Source organism: Enhydra lutris, unplaced genomic scaffold (genome assembly GCF_002288905.1).
Source record: "Enhydra lutris kenyoni isolate GAN:26980312 unplaced genomic scaffold, ASM228890v2 scaffoldscaffold23, whole genome shotgun sequence".
Taxonomy (NCBI): Eukaryota; Metazoa; Chordata; class Mammalia; order Carnivora; family Mustelidae; genus Enhydra; species Enhydra lutris.
Genome location: NW_019154107.1, coordinates 19,417,293 through 19,431,545, shown reverse-complemented (window position 1 = coordinate 19,431,545; position 14,253 = coordinate 19,417,293). Strand labels below are relative to the sequence as shown.

The 14,253-nt window shown below is 40.8% G+C and overlaps 1 pseudogene; it reads left to right on the top strand.

The window, feature by feature from the left end:
• The first annotated feature begins 11,299 nt into the window (after positions 1–11,299).
• On the top strand, positions 11,300–11,885 carry LOC111150389 (annotated as a pseudogene).
• The last annotated feature ends 2,368 nt before the right edge of the window (positions 11,886–14,253 follow it).

Here is a 14,253-nt window from a genome sequence, read left to right as displayed (position 1 = left end):
GATTAGAAGTCAGAATAGTGGTTACCTTTAGGGGGCAGGGTATTGACTGTCAAGGGGCAAGATGAAAATTGGGTTCCAGAAATGCTCTGTATATGACTCTGGGCGGTGTTACACAGGTACCTATGCATGTACAAATTGACTGAGTTGTACATTTTAGGGTAAGTGTTCATTATACACTTTGCTTTATCAATGTCATATATCAATACATTTAAAAAAGGAGATGGAAGTCTGAAAATGTTTTTGTTCTGCCTCACAGTTGAATGTTTAGCTGGGTTAAAGGACACAAACTGTGTGCTTCCTCTCGCATTTCCTCAAATGCTTCCTTAATGGCCCTCTTGGACAGAGCCCCGTCTGTGTGGGATTGCTCCTTTTCTGTCAGACCTCCGTGAAGTCTCCCAACACAGCACAGGAGGTCTTGTTTCTGACACGCCACTAAGGCTAGACGAGGCTACCCAAAAGTGTGTGTGTGTGTGTGTGTGTGTTGGGAGGTGCAGCGATGAAGAGGGGAAACCATTATTCATCTCCACATGACTTCACTTCTGGTCACCAAATGTGTGGACATTTTCCCACACTGACCAAATTTCCAACAGCAGCTGGGTGTCCTACAACTCGCTTCAGTTCCAACACCATCTACCTGGAGTTAACTTGGATCCCCCAAGTTCAGAGCTCAGTCCCACAACACTGCTCCCATTTCGGACACCGCCAGTCACGAGTCTGAGGTTGTCATCTGCACTTTGACTCGCTATGAGTCAGAGTTCCCAAGACCCGCTCTTCAGGTTCGGTCAGTTGTTAGAGCGGCTCACAGAGCTCAGGAAAACCATTTATTTATGAGGTCACTGGTTCGTTACAAAAGGTTACGGCTCAGGAACAGCCAGGTGGAGGAAGCGCGTAAGGCCCGGGCTGCGGGAGGGGCTGAGTTTTCCCGTCCTCTCGGGCTATGTCAGCCTCTGAGCACCTCGAGGAGTCCAGCAACCTGGAAACTCTCCGAAATCCGTGGTTCAGAGATATTTATGGAGGCTTCGTCACATAGGCTGGATCAATTATTAGTCTCCAGCCCCTCTTCCCTCCCTGGAGAATGGGGAGTAGGCCCAAAAGTTCCAAGCTTCTAATCATAGCGTGGTGTTTCAGGTGACCAGCCCTCATCCTGAAGCCATCCAGGAGCCCATCCAGGTCTGCTTCTTTAGACCCAAACGTGTTCCTATCATTCAGGAAATTCCAAGAGATTTAGGAGTTCTCTGTCAGGAACTGGGTCAAGACCAAATGTTAGAACAAAAGATGCTTCTAGCACCTTTATTGCTTAGGAAATTGCAAAGGTTTTAGGAGTTCTGGCCAGAAGGCTGGAATAAAAACCAAAGTAAGTATATTTCTTATTATATCCCAATATCACTAAGGGTTATAGTCCCTTGAAGTGAAGTTGGCCAATGGAAAATAGACAAGAATACACTAGGAAGATATTTTTTAAAAAAGGGAATGCATTTAAATATCACTCTAGGAATATTCCCTTTTCAGTGTTATAGTCATGACATTAGATCTGTAGAGAAGGAAAAATAATCCTAGTACGCAACTCAGCCACAAACTAAAAATATGTTATTAATATGTATATATGTACATATACGTCATGTTTACTGGTTACCCAATGGACCCTATCAATATGATGCTTTGTGTTATTTAGCTCAGATAAATTATCTTTTATTTTCTTTGATACTTTTTTTGCACCTGCTATTTCTGTACTGTCTTTCTGGAACTTCTCTTGGTTGGATAATGGACTCTACTCTTTTCAGCTCCATGTCACTATTCTTCTCCTTTATATCTGGCATTCCCATGTCCCTAAACTCTCTGGCATTCTTTAGGATAAGTATGGCATCTGTCTACACTTTGGCCTCCTCTTCAGATACTTCCGGTTTTGGTTTCCTTCCTCCTAATTCATGAATTATCATTTCTCTACCAATTCTAGGAATTGGTATTCTAGGAATACGTTGAAGCCTTTTATCCCTTGAGGTGCTCATCTAGTCTCTTTGCATGGGTAGTTATACTATTATCTTTTTTTAATGCACTTTAAGAGCCTTCAGGGAGACAGAAGGAAAATTGCTTAGGGTCAGTTCACCACCTTGAACTAAGATGTCTAAATGTTTATTACATAGTTGAATCTGTCTTTGCCATGTGACCTGTGTGTTTCATGACTGCTTAACAGGACCATCTTTTTTTAAAAGTTAGGCATGTTTTTGATTCATTTGGCTTGTGTAAACTTTTAGAGACAAGTTAATAGTTATCTGCCATCCAAAGCAACCAACACCACCTGTCCCCAACCTTTATCCACAGGTCAACACATCTTTATTTCTGAAAATAACTAATTGTGTTTTTAAAATATCATAAAGAAAGCGGAAAGTGAAAAAGTTGTTTGTATGTTCTGTATTTTTCACTTCCAGGAGACGTTTTAGGAATTATTTTTAGAAAAATAAAACTCTGTTTTTCTTCTTTTGATGCCTTAAACATCACATAATTTTGATTTTCCCTCCCTGATCTTAAAGCAACCTAATTCCTTATTTTATCTTTAAATTATCTATAAACAAATTTTACTTGTTTTTTAAAGGATTTTCTTTATTTATTTATGACAGACAGAGAGACAGAGGGAGAGGCAGAAGTAGGCTCCCTGCTGAGCAGAGAGCCCGATGCAGGATTCGATCCCAGGACCCTGGGATCATGACCTGAGCCGAAGGCAGAGGCTTTAACCCACTGAGCCACCCAGGCGCCCCATGGTATAGAATACCTTAAAGAAGATGTCTCAAAATGCATTGCTATATACACCAGATGGAAAGTAAAGTTGACTGAATATTTGCTACAGAAGAAAAAAAATGCGAAAACTCATATTCTTAAAGGGTGTTGTACAGCTTACGTCCACTGTGAGTTGGATGCAGTCAAACTTGCTGTTGCCGTTGATATCGATAAAGGTGGCTGCACCTTTGCCCTAGCAGAATGGAACACCAGGTAATAGACGCAGCACGAAGTTGACAACACGGATATCTGAGCGTAATATTTTAGCTGTGGGCGATGCAGAGCCTCCAGCTGGGAAAGAGAATGATCAGCTAGCTCTGCTGACCTTCAGGAGCTGGGTCAAGAATAACCACCACAGGCGGGGCACCTGGGTGGCTCAGTGGGTTAAAGCCTCTGCCTTCGGCTCAGGTCATGGTCCCAGTGTCCTGGGATCGAGCCCCACATCGGGCTCTGTGCTCTGCAGGGAGCCTGCTTCCACCTCTCTCTCTGTCTGCCTCTCTGCCTACTTGTGATCTCTGTCAAATAAATAAATAAAATCTTAAAAAAAAAAAAAATAACCACCACAGGAAGGGTGTGCCCTGGGTGCCAAGTGTGTTAATTAACCTCAGTCCACGTTTAGATAGTATGGTGGGTTTTTTTTTTTTTTCTTATCAGCCAATGCAAGGAGCTCTGAAATTTGCTCTAAAATCCCTCAGGAAGGACAAAGGTGACTCATTCTTTGTGCCCTGAATTTCCCCCCATCTGACCTGAAAGAGTGAGGTTTAGCTGTTTCCATGTGAGTGGGAGGGTTAGAGATTTTATTGTTACTTAATTGGGAAATGCATGACTGAGAAGAGGAAGCAATGTTTAGCAATCGAGTGATCTAACATAATGGTAAATTTAGTGATTCCTTAATCTATTAATGTAATTCTAAAATTTATGAAGAAATTTTGAGCCTGATTTGTCCTATAAATCAGGTTTACTATATTTGCATTAGTCTTCTCAGAAGGATACATTTCTGAATAGATTCCTTTGGGGTGCCTCCAAAAGTCAGACAGGCGAAGTCGCTAGATCATTAGTTCTCAGAGTAGGATTGTGAAAATAAACTCACAGCAGCCTTTCTTAGTACTTCCTTTTACCCCCCATACAGTATACATCAAAATTTAGTTTCTTCTTAGACTATGGTATCCCGATTTCTTTTTTTTTCTTTTTTTTTAAGATTTTACTTATTTATTTGACACAAAGAGAGATCACAAGTAGGCAGAGAGGCAAGCAGAGAGAGAGGGGGGAAACAGGCTCCCTGCTGAGCAGAGAGCCCGATGTGGGGCTTGATTCTAGGACCCTGGGATCGTGACCTGAGCCAAAGGCAGAGGCTTTAACCCACGGAGCCACCCAGGTGCCCCCTGTATCTCAATTTCTTGAAAACTGACCATACGTTAGCGGTGATTAGTATTAACTGGAATATCCCATTCAGAGACCGCCACGATCCTCACCCAGATGATAAAGACGGCAGTTTTAAAACAATCTCAGGCCAGCTGGTTGGTCTTTGTTGAATTTTTAGAAATCTCTAGGGATCAGACATCCTAGCCTTCATCAGCAATTTGGTTTTTATCCAACAACACTTACAGCTGTGAAATTCTGTCCTTTTATAACTTAGCTTCTTCCTCATATGATTTTATTTCATAATACCCACACGCACACACCACACAATATGGATGGTAACTGGCCATTCTCTACCAGATAGACATTGTAAATAAAATAAATATCAAAAAGTAGATTTCATAAATATTATTGAGTCATCCTAGAACCTTCTTTTCTCTAAGCAAAAGAATTTCAGTGCTTGATGGGTCTGATCTTAATTTCAAGTAAAAATTAGGTTCCATGGAATAAATGGTGACATCAGAGAACCCGGCTTCCCAGTCTCCCTCCCCACAAAGCTCAATAGACACTATCCATGAACAAAACCAGCTCTGGGAGCACTCGAGAATCCACGCAGGACATTTTAGAAACACAGTGGAACAAAAGGAACACTAAGAGTAGTCACACAAAAAAGAGAAGGAAAACAGATTCATTTTGCCTGCATCATCCCATCTCCCAGCACAGCGTTGTTCAACACCAAGAAGGAACTCCCCAGCCAGAGAGAGTTCCTCTCGCCTGAAAAGAGTGGGTTGAGTGACCAGTTTCCACAGCCTCTTGGGACACTGCACAAAGGTTCCACTTCAGTTTCACCCCACCCAGACCTGCAAAGCTGAGATGTGTTGAGCCAGCTAAGAATAAGGAAGAGCAATAGAGGCTGTTATTAGCAAACACACAGCGGCAGCAATCATTGTTCATAGAGACCTGCTGTGCAGAAAAACTCAGCCGATTTTGCTACTGATAAAACCAAAGGTGAGCACAGTGGCCACAGACCGCCCCCCCCCCCCTCCATGTGGCCCCACGTTTTGCCCCACAGGAGTTCTCTGGCTGATGCCAGCTGCTTGAGTCTCTCCTGCTCCTCCCCTGCCCCGGGTCTGGGACCAGCGCCTGCAGCCACTGAAGGCTCTGTGGCCTGGCAACTGAAAGACACTGCCCACTGGAGTCCCTGCCCACTCCCAGCAGAGCCCAGGAGCCATGCTCCCAGCCTGCTCTAGCTTCTGCAGCTGCACAAATGCAAGACTTCAGTCTAGGCTCCCCTAGCTGAGCCCACTACTATGCCTGCCCTCAAGCCTAGCCCGTTCAGGTGTGCACCTGCCCACCACTAGCTTGACACCAGTCCTTGGCCTCTACCCTAGCCAGCAAGCACGGGGGTGTGTATACAGCCATGGCTGAGTGCACCAACACCAAGGGCCTTTGCCCAGATCGAGTCCTGTCTTCCAGCCCTGGCCAGCACCACCATGCCCCCCTATAGCTAGCCCTCCAGCTTTGCAGGTGTACACCCCCAGCCTGAACCTGTCACCAGCAGTCACAGGGGAGTACAGCAATAGTCAGGTCCTCTGCAGCTCCTAGTGACCCCAGGGTTAGCCCCAGCCCTTGCCACCTGCCCCCGTGTCCATCACTACACGTGTGCCTGCATCTGGCCCCGGCCACCACGAAGCTCCTGCAGCTGGTCTCCATAGTTAAGTGTGTGCATACTCCAGCTCCCTATGATGTGGGAAACAGAGGCAGAAGAAAAAGTATTAAATTTCCTTACCTACTGACAAGCCTTAAAACAAGCAGAGTGACTCTCCTCTAGGGACTCAACTACCCCCACCTTAGGGCTTTGCTAAGGGCAAAGAACAATCCTAGCCTGACTGACCCCCTACCCCTAACCAGGATCCTGTAAGTCTACTTGAACAATTCCTTTGGAAACTTTATCTCTAAACCTCCAAGATAGTGTCGACAATCATTCCCAAGCATATGGACCACCGATATACATCTAAAGGGTCTCACGAGAAGGTTTTATTACTGGTAATGAATAACCTTTTCCCCAGACAATAGCTAGCCCCTCAAGGTCCTAGAAACCTTGCTTCCAAAATTCCTTAGAGACTTACATCATCCCTAATCCCCTCCCCAACTTACAAGTATATAATGGACCACTTCTCACATCCCCCGAGCAGCAGCTCTTCCTGCCCATGGGTCCTGTCCCCGTGCTTTAATAAACCACCATTTTACACCAAAGATGTCTCAAGAATTCTTTCTTGGTCATCGGCTCCGGACCTCGCCCCACCAAACCTCACCTATATTCTAGAACTTCATCACCTACCTGTCTACCCTGATCCTTAACTACTAGACCTGGAGGCACTAGTTAGGATGCCAACAGCCCCTGCAGCAGCCACTGCAGACTCCTCATAGTGCCCACAAGGACCACATAGTTATTGATGCTGTGGGTCCCAGTGGCTTGAGCCAAAGAGACAGCACACTTCCCCAGACCTGGTGCTGCCACACACCCCCACATGTGGCACCTTGCACCACTAGACCCAGTGGATTACAACAGGATCCAAAGTACCCCCAACCAGAGGTAAAAGATTTCCCTTACTGAACCCAATCCATAAGGTCTGAGAGAGCTGACTGCTTTTTCAAATGTGTAGACACCAGTGCAAAGCTATAGGAATCATGAAGAATCAGGGAAACATGACACCACAAAGGAATACAATATAACCCCAGCAGCTGGCCCCAGAAATGGAGATCCAGGAATTGCCTGACAAACAATTCAGAGTAATTATTCTACAGATGCTCCTCAGATCGCTACAAGAGAACTCAGATCAACAACTTAATATCAGGAAAACAATACAAGAACAAAATGAAGAGCACTACAAAGAGATTAAAAAAAAAACAAAGAGAAACTTTGGAGCTGAAGAATACAATGACTGAATTGAAGCATCCAATTGAGAGCTTCAACAGCAGACTTGAGCAAGCAGAAGAATCAGTGAGTTAGACGATAAATCAATTGAAATTATCTAGTCAAGGAAAAAAAGAAAAAAAAAAAGGGCGAAAAAGAATGAAGAAAACCTAGGTAAGTTATAGGACACCATAAAAAGAAATAATGCGTACATCACCGAAGGTTCCGAAGGGAAAGAGATGGGGAAAGGGATAGGAAGCTTATTTAAAGAAATAATGGCTGAGAATTTCTCAACTCTGGGAAGAGTTGAACATCCGAGTTCATGAAGCTAATAGGTCACCTAAAAATTTTAATCCAAAACAATTGTCTTCAGGACACATAATAACAAAACCGCCTAAAAAAAAAAAAAAAATAAGAGGATTTTAAAAGCAGCAAGAGAGAGAGAAAAAAAATATCTTATACAAGGAAATCCCCGTAAGGCTATTAGCTGATTTCTCAACAGAGACCTTACAGGCCAGGAGAGAATGGGATGTTATATTCAAATTGCTGAAAGTGCAGACCAAGAATACTTTACCCAGCAACACTCCTTTTCAGAACTGAAGGCAAAATAAGGACTTTCCCTAATAAGCAAAGCCAAAGAAATTCCTCATCAATAAATCTACCCTACAAGAAAGGCTGAAAAGAATTCTTCAAGCTGAAACAAGATGATGCTGATTAGCAGCATGTAAACATGTGAAAATGTACAACACACTGGTAAAGGTAAGCAGAGAGTCAGGTATAGAATCCTCCAATACTATAGTATAGTGATGTGTTGTTAACTCCTTAACTCTAGTGTAAAGATTAAAGGAAAAGATGTACTAAAAATAGTTATAACTTCAACAATTTGTTAATGATTGCACAACATGAAAAGATACAAATGATGACATCAGAAACAAAAGGGAGAGTAAAGACATACAGTTTTTGTATGTGATCAAAATTAAATTCTTATCAGTATAAAATAGACTGATATATGTATATATGATGTTTTATGTAAGCCTCCTGGGATTCACAAAGCAAAAATGTACAATACATACAAAAAAGATAAGGAGAAGGAAATCAAACCATAGCACTGTGGAAAATCAATAATTTATAAAGGAAGACAGTAAGAAAGGAGGCAAAGAAAAATGGAACTACAAAATGGCTGGAAAACAATTTCAAAGATGGCATTAGTACATCCTCGCTTATCAATAATTATTCTAAATGTTAGTGGATTGAATTCTCCAATCAAAAAGCAGAGTGACACTGGGTATATACCCTAAAGATAAAAATGTAGTGATCCGAAGGGGCACGTGCACCCCAATGTTTATAGCAGCAATGTCCACAATAGCCAAACTATGGAAAGAACCTAGATGTCCATCAACGGATGAATGGATAAAGAAGATGTGGTATATATATACAATGGAATACTATGCAGCCATCAAAAGAAATGATATCTTGCCATTTGCGACAACATGGATGGAACTAGAGGGTATTATGCTTAGCGAAATAAGTCAATCAGAGAAAGACAAATATCATATGATCTCCCTGGTATGAGGAAGTGGAGATGCAATGTGGGGGGTTTGGGAGGTAGGAAAAGAATAAATGAAACGAGATGGGATCAGCAGGGAGACAAACCATAAGAGACTCTTAATCTCACAAAACAAACTGAGGGTTGCCGGGGGGAGGGGGGTAGGGAGAGGGTGGTGGGGTTATGGACATTGGGGAGAGTATGTGCTATGGTGAGTGCTGTGAAGTGTGTAAACCTGGCGATTCACAGACCTGTACCCCTGGGGCTAATAATACATTATATGTTTATAAAACTTTTTTTTAAAAAAAAGGCAGAGTGGCTAGATGGATAAAAAATAAGATCCCAACCATATGCTGCCTACAAGAACTCTTCAGGTTTAAGAACACACATAGGCTGAAAGAGATGGCAAATATATTCCATACAGTTGGAAACCAAAAGAAAACAGATATAGCTATACTTATATCAGAAAAAAAAGATGTAACACCAAAAACAGTAATAAGAGACAAAGATGGTCATATAATAATAAAGGGATCAATTAGTCAAGAACATATAATAATCATAAATATATATACACCCAACATTGGAGTTTCTAAATTTATTAAGCAAATGCTTAATATCTGAAAAAATCTGAAATAGAAAATACAATAATATAATAATAGTAGGAGACTTCAATACCCTACTCTCAACAATGGATAGACCATCCAAAAAGAAAATCAAGGAAATGTTGGATTTGAACCATACTCTAGACCAAATGGAAATAGCAGACACATACAGAGCACTCCATCCAAAAGCAGCAGAATAAATATTCTTCTCAAATGCACACAAAACATTCTCAAGCATAGATCAAATGATAGGTCATAAAATAAGTCTCAGCAAATTTAAGGAGATTGAAATGCTAAGTGTCTTTTCTGACCACAATGGTACAAAACTAGAAATCAATAGCAGGAGGAAACTGGAAAATTTACAAATATGAGGACATTAAGCAAGTACACCTGCATAACCAATACGCCAAAGAAAAAAATCAAAGGTAAACCAAGAAATATCCCTAAAGAGACAAAAATGGAAGCCCAACATGATCCCATGTTCATGATCTTCATGATCCCTATAGCTTTGCAAAACCTATGGGATGCTGCAAAAGCAGTTCTAGGAGGGACATTTATGGCCTACAGAAACAACTCAAATAAACAGCTTCACTTTAATTCTCAAGGAACCAGATATAGAAAAACAAACTAAGCCCAAAGTTAGCAGAAGGGAGGAAATGAAGACCAGAGCAAAAACAAATAAAACAAATACCAGAGAAATAACGAAAGATCAATGAAACTAAGAGCTGCTATTTTTTGTAAAGATAAACAAAATTGACAAAAGCTTAGCTGGACTAACTCAGAATAAAAGAGATGTGACTTAAATAAATGAAATCATAAATGAAAGAGACATTACAATTTATACCACAGAAATACAAAGGATCACGAGAGAATACTATGAATAATTATACACCAAAAAAACTGGACAACCTAGAGAAAGGGATAAATTCCTAGAAGCATACAATCTGCCAAGACTGAATCATGAAGAAATACAAATCTGAAGAAACAAACAAAAAAAAAAGAGTAAGGAGATTGAATCAGTAATCAAAAACCTCCCAACACAGAAAACTCTAGGACCAAACATCGAAAGAAGAATTAACCCTGGGGTTCCTGGGTGGCTCAATCCATTGAGTGTCTGACTCTTGGTTTTGGCTCAGATTGTGATATGAGCGTTTTGAGGTCAAGGCCTGAGTCTGGCTTCCAGTTGAGTAGGGAGTCTGCTTGAAGATTCTCTTCCTCTGCCCCTCCCTCTACTTGTGCATGCACATTCTCCCCTTCCAATAAATAAATTAGTCTTTTTAAAAAAGAAAAAGAATTAACCCAATCCTTCCCAAACTCTTCCAAAAAACTGGGGAGAAGGGAACACTCCCAAATTCATTTTACAAAGTCAGCCTTACCCTGATACCAAGGCCAGATAAAGACATCACAAGAAAAATAAAATTATAACCTAACTCTAATGAACACAGATGCAAAAATTCTCAACAAAATACTAACAAACCAAATTCAACAGCACTTTAAAAGGATCATACACCCTGATCAAGTGGGATTTGTCTCTGAGATTCAAAGATTATTCTACATATACGAATCAATAAGTGTAATCTACCACATTAATAGAAAAATAAAAATCATATGACCATCTCAATAGATGTAGAAAAAGCATTTGACAAAATAAAAAATCCTTTCATGATAAAAATGTTCACAAATTGGGTATAAAATGAAGAAACCTCAGCAAGGATGCCTACTCTCTTCACTTCTATTCAACATATTACTGGAAGTCCTAGCCAGAGCAATCAGGCAAGAAAAGTAAATAAAAGACATCCAAATAGTAAAGGGAAAAGTGAAGTTGTCTTTGTTTGTAGATGATACAGTCATGCATGAGACAATTGTCAAGACTCCACCAAAACACTGCTAGAACTAACCAACAAATTCAGCACACTTGCAGGATACAAAAATCAACATCCAGGAAACGGTTGTGTTTCTATACACTAACAAGACATCTGAAAAAGAGCGCAGCATGCTGCGGAGGGATGGCGGTTGGTCTGCGGTGGGTTCAGGTCCCCGGTTCGTTGGTGGCTTCTGAGCTCTGCTCTCCCCATTGAGCTGCTGTCCAGTGAAGAGGAAGCCATGGCGCTCTGGGTCACCAGGAACACAAAAGTTAATGTTGAAAATAAGGCAAAGATCATATGGCAGTCACAAATCGCGTGCCTCTGGCCACAACTGAGGCCTCTAAGCCCGGGCTGAGGCCCAGAACAGCTCTTGGAGACATTGGTCACAAAGTCAATGACCAACCACAGGTCAATTTGCCTCTGAAAGTGGAATCAAAAACTTTGGTTCCTGGAAAAGTTATTCCTTAAAAAAAATACCTAGATCTCTGGAAAAGGCACCCGAGCCTGTGTCGGAACCAGAGCCAGAACCTGAGCCCGTTAAAGAAGAAAAACGTTCACCTGAGCTGATTTTGGTTGGTACTCCCTCTCCAAGCCCAGTGGAATCCTCTGGATGTGCCCCCTGCAGAAGAATCTCTGTGTCAGGCATTCTCTGGTGTAATTCTTTGCAGTGAATGATGTGGATACAGAAGATGGAGCTGATCCAAAACTTCATAGTGAATTATGTGAAAGATGTTTATGCTGATCTGAGACAACTTGAGGCAGAGCAAGCAGTCAGACCAGCGATGAAAGTTCTCAGTAATGGTGAATGGACACCAACTCTATAGCATTATCTGTCAGACTCTGAAGAATCTCTTCTAAATGTTAGGCAACACGTGGCTAATGGTATGGTCATGGTGAATCGTGGGATTAGAAAGCACATGACTATCAAGAACAAGTATGCCACGTCTAAGCATGCTAAGATCGGTCCTCTGGCACAGCTAAATTCTGCACTAGTTCAAGGTCTAGCCAAGGCTGTGGCAAAGGTGTAACTGTAAACATGAGTTGGAGAACTATAATAACTGCAAATAAAATTGGCACCATCTGCCATCTCTACATTATATGTTACCTTTACTTATGTTTAATAAAGTTTGTGGTCCTTTTTACTTCTTATACCTTAAAAAAGACACCTAAAAAAAGAAATAAACAATTCCATTCATGATAGCATCAAAAATAATAAAACACTTAGGAATAAATTTAACCAAGGTGATAAAATATCTGTACACTGACAACTACAAGAATTGGATCAAAGAAAATGAAAAAGATAAAAATGAATGGAAAGATATCTCATATTCTGCATCAAGAGAATTAATATCATTAAAATATCCATATTACCCAAAACCATCTATATATTCAATGCAATCCCTATCAAAATGGAAATGACATTTTTCATAGAAATAGAATAAACTATTCTTACACGTGATCTTAGCCAAAAGGCCGAGAAGTGATTAGAATAAACTATTCTTAAATTTGTATGGAGCCACAAAAGACCCTGAATGGCCAAAGCAATCCTAAGAAAGAACAAAGCCAGAGGCAAACTATACTACAAAGTTATAGTAATCAAAACAGTATGGTGCTGGCATAAAAACAGACACATGGACCAATGGAACAGAATTGAGAGTCCAGAGATAAATCTCCACATACGTGCTCAACTAATATTTGGCAAGGGAGCCAAGACTACTTAATAAGGGGAAAAGATAGTCTCTTCAATAAGTGGTGCTAGAAAAACTGGATAACCACATGAGAAGAATGAAATTCTTCTGTATTACACCACTCACAAAGATGAACTTGTAATGGATTAAAGACTTAAACATAAGGTCTGAAACCATAAAACTCCCACAGGAAAACATGAGAAGAAAACTCCTTGACATTGGTCTTGGCGGTGATTTCCTGCATATGACACCAAAACCACAAACAATGAAAGCAAAAATTAATTACTAGGACTGCAAACCAAAAAGCTTCTGCACAGTGAAGTAACCAACAAACAGCATGAAAAGGCAACCTACTGAATGGGGTAAGATGTTTGCAAATCATACATTGGATAAGGGGTTAATATCCAAAACATATGAAGAACTCTTACAACTCAGTAGCAAAATCGAGCCATCCAATTAAAAATTGGGTAGAGGAATTACACAGACAGCTTTCTAAGGAAGACATACAAACGGCCAACAGGTACACTAAAAAGTACCCAACATCACTCATCATCAGGGAAATGCAAATCAAAACCACATGAGCTACCATCTCAAACCTGTTAGAATGGCTAGTATCAAAAAGATAAAAGATAACAAGTGTTGGCAAGAATGTGGAGAAAAGGGACCCCTTGTGCAGTGTTGGTGGAAATATAAATTGGTGCAGCCACTATAATAACAATATGTAGGTTCCTTGAAAAATTAAAAACTATAACAAGAACTATCTTACAATCCAGTAATCCCACTTCTGGGTACATATGGAAAAGACTTGGAATTAGTATCTCATAGGGATACCTGCACTCCCATGTTCCCTGCAGTATTATTTCACAAGAGCCAAGATGTGGAACAGCCTAAGTGCCCTGCAACAGGTGGATGGATAAAGAAGATGATTTATAAATATAAAACGGAATATTACTCAGCCATGAAAAAGAAAGAACTTCTGCCATTTGTGGCAACCTGGATGAAACTTGAGGGCATAATGCTAAGTGAACTAAGTCCAACAAAGAAAGACAAATACTGTGTGATTTCACATGTATGTGGAATCTATCAAAGTTGAACTCGGAAACAGAGTAATGCGGTGGCTACCAGGCACGGGAGTGTGGAGGACATTGAGAGCTATTGGTCAAAGTATACAGATTTACAGGATCAACCAGGAGATCAAAGAAGAACTGAAACAATTCATGGAAACCAATGAGAATGAAGACACTTCGGTCCAAAACCTATGGGATACAGCAAATGCAGTCCTAAGGGGGAAATACATAGCCATCCAAGCCTCCCTCAAAACAATTGAAAAATCCAGAACACACCAGCTGTCTCTACACCTTAAAGAACTGGAGAATCAACAACAAATCAAACCAACTCCACACATAAGAAGGGAAATAATCAAGATTAGAGCTGAGATCAATGAGGTAGAAACCAGAGATACAGTAGAACATATCAATGAAACTAGAAGCTGGTTTTTTGAAAG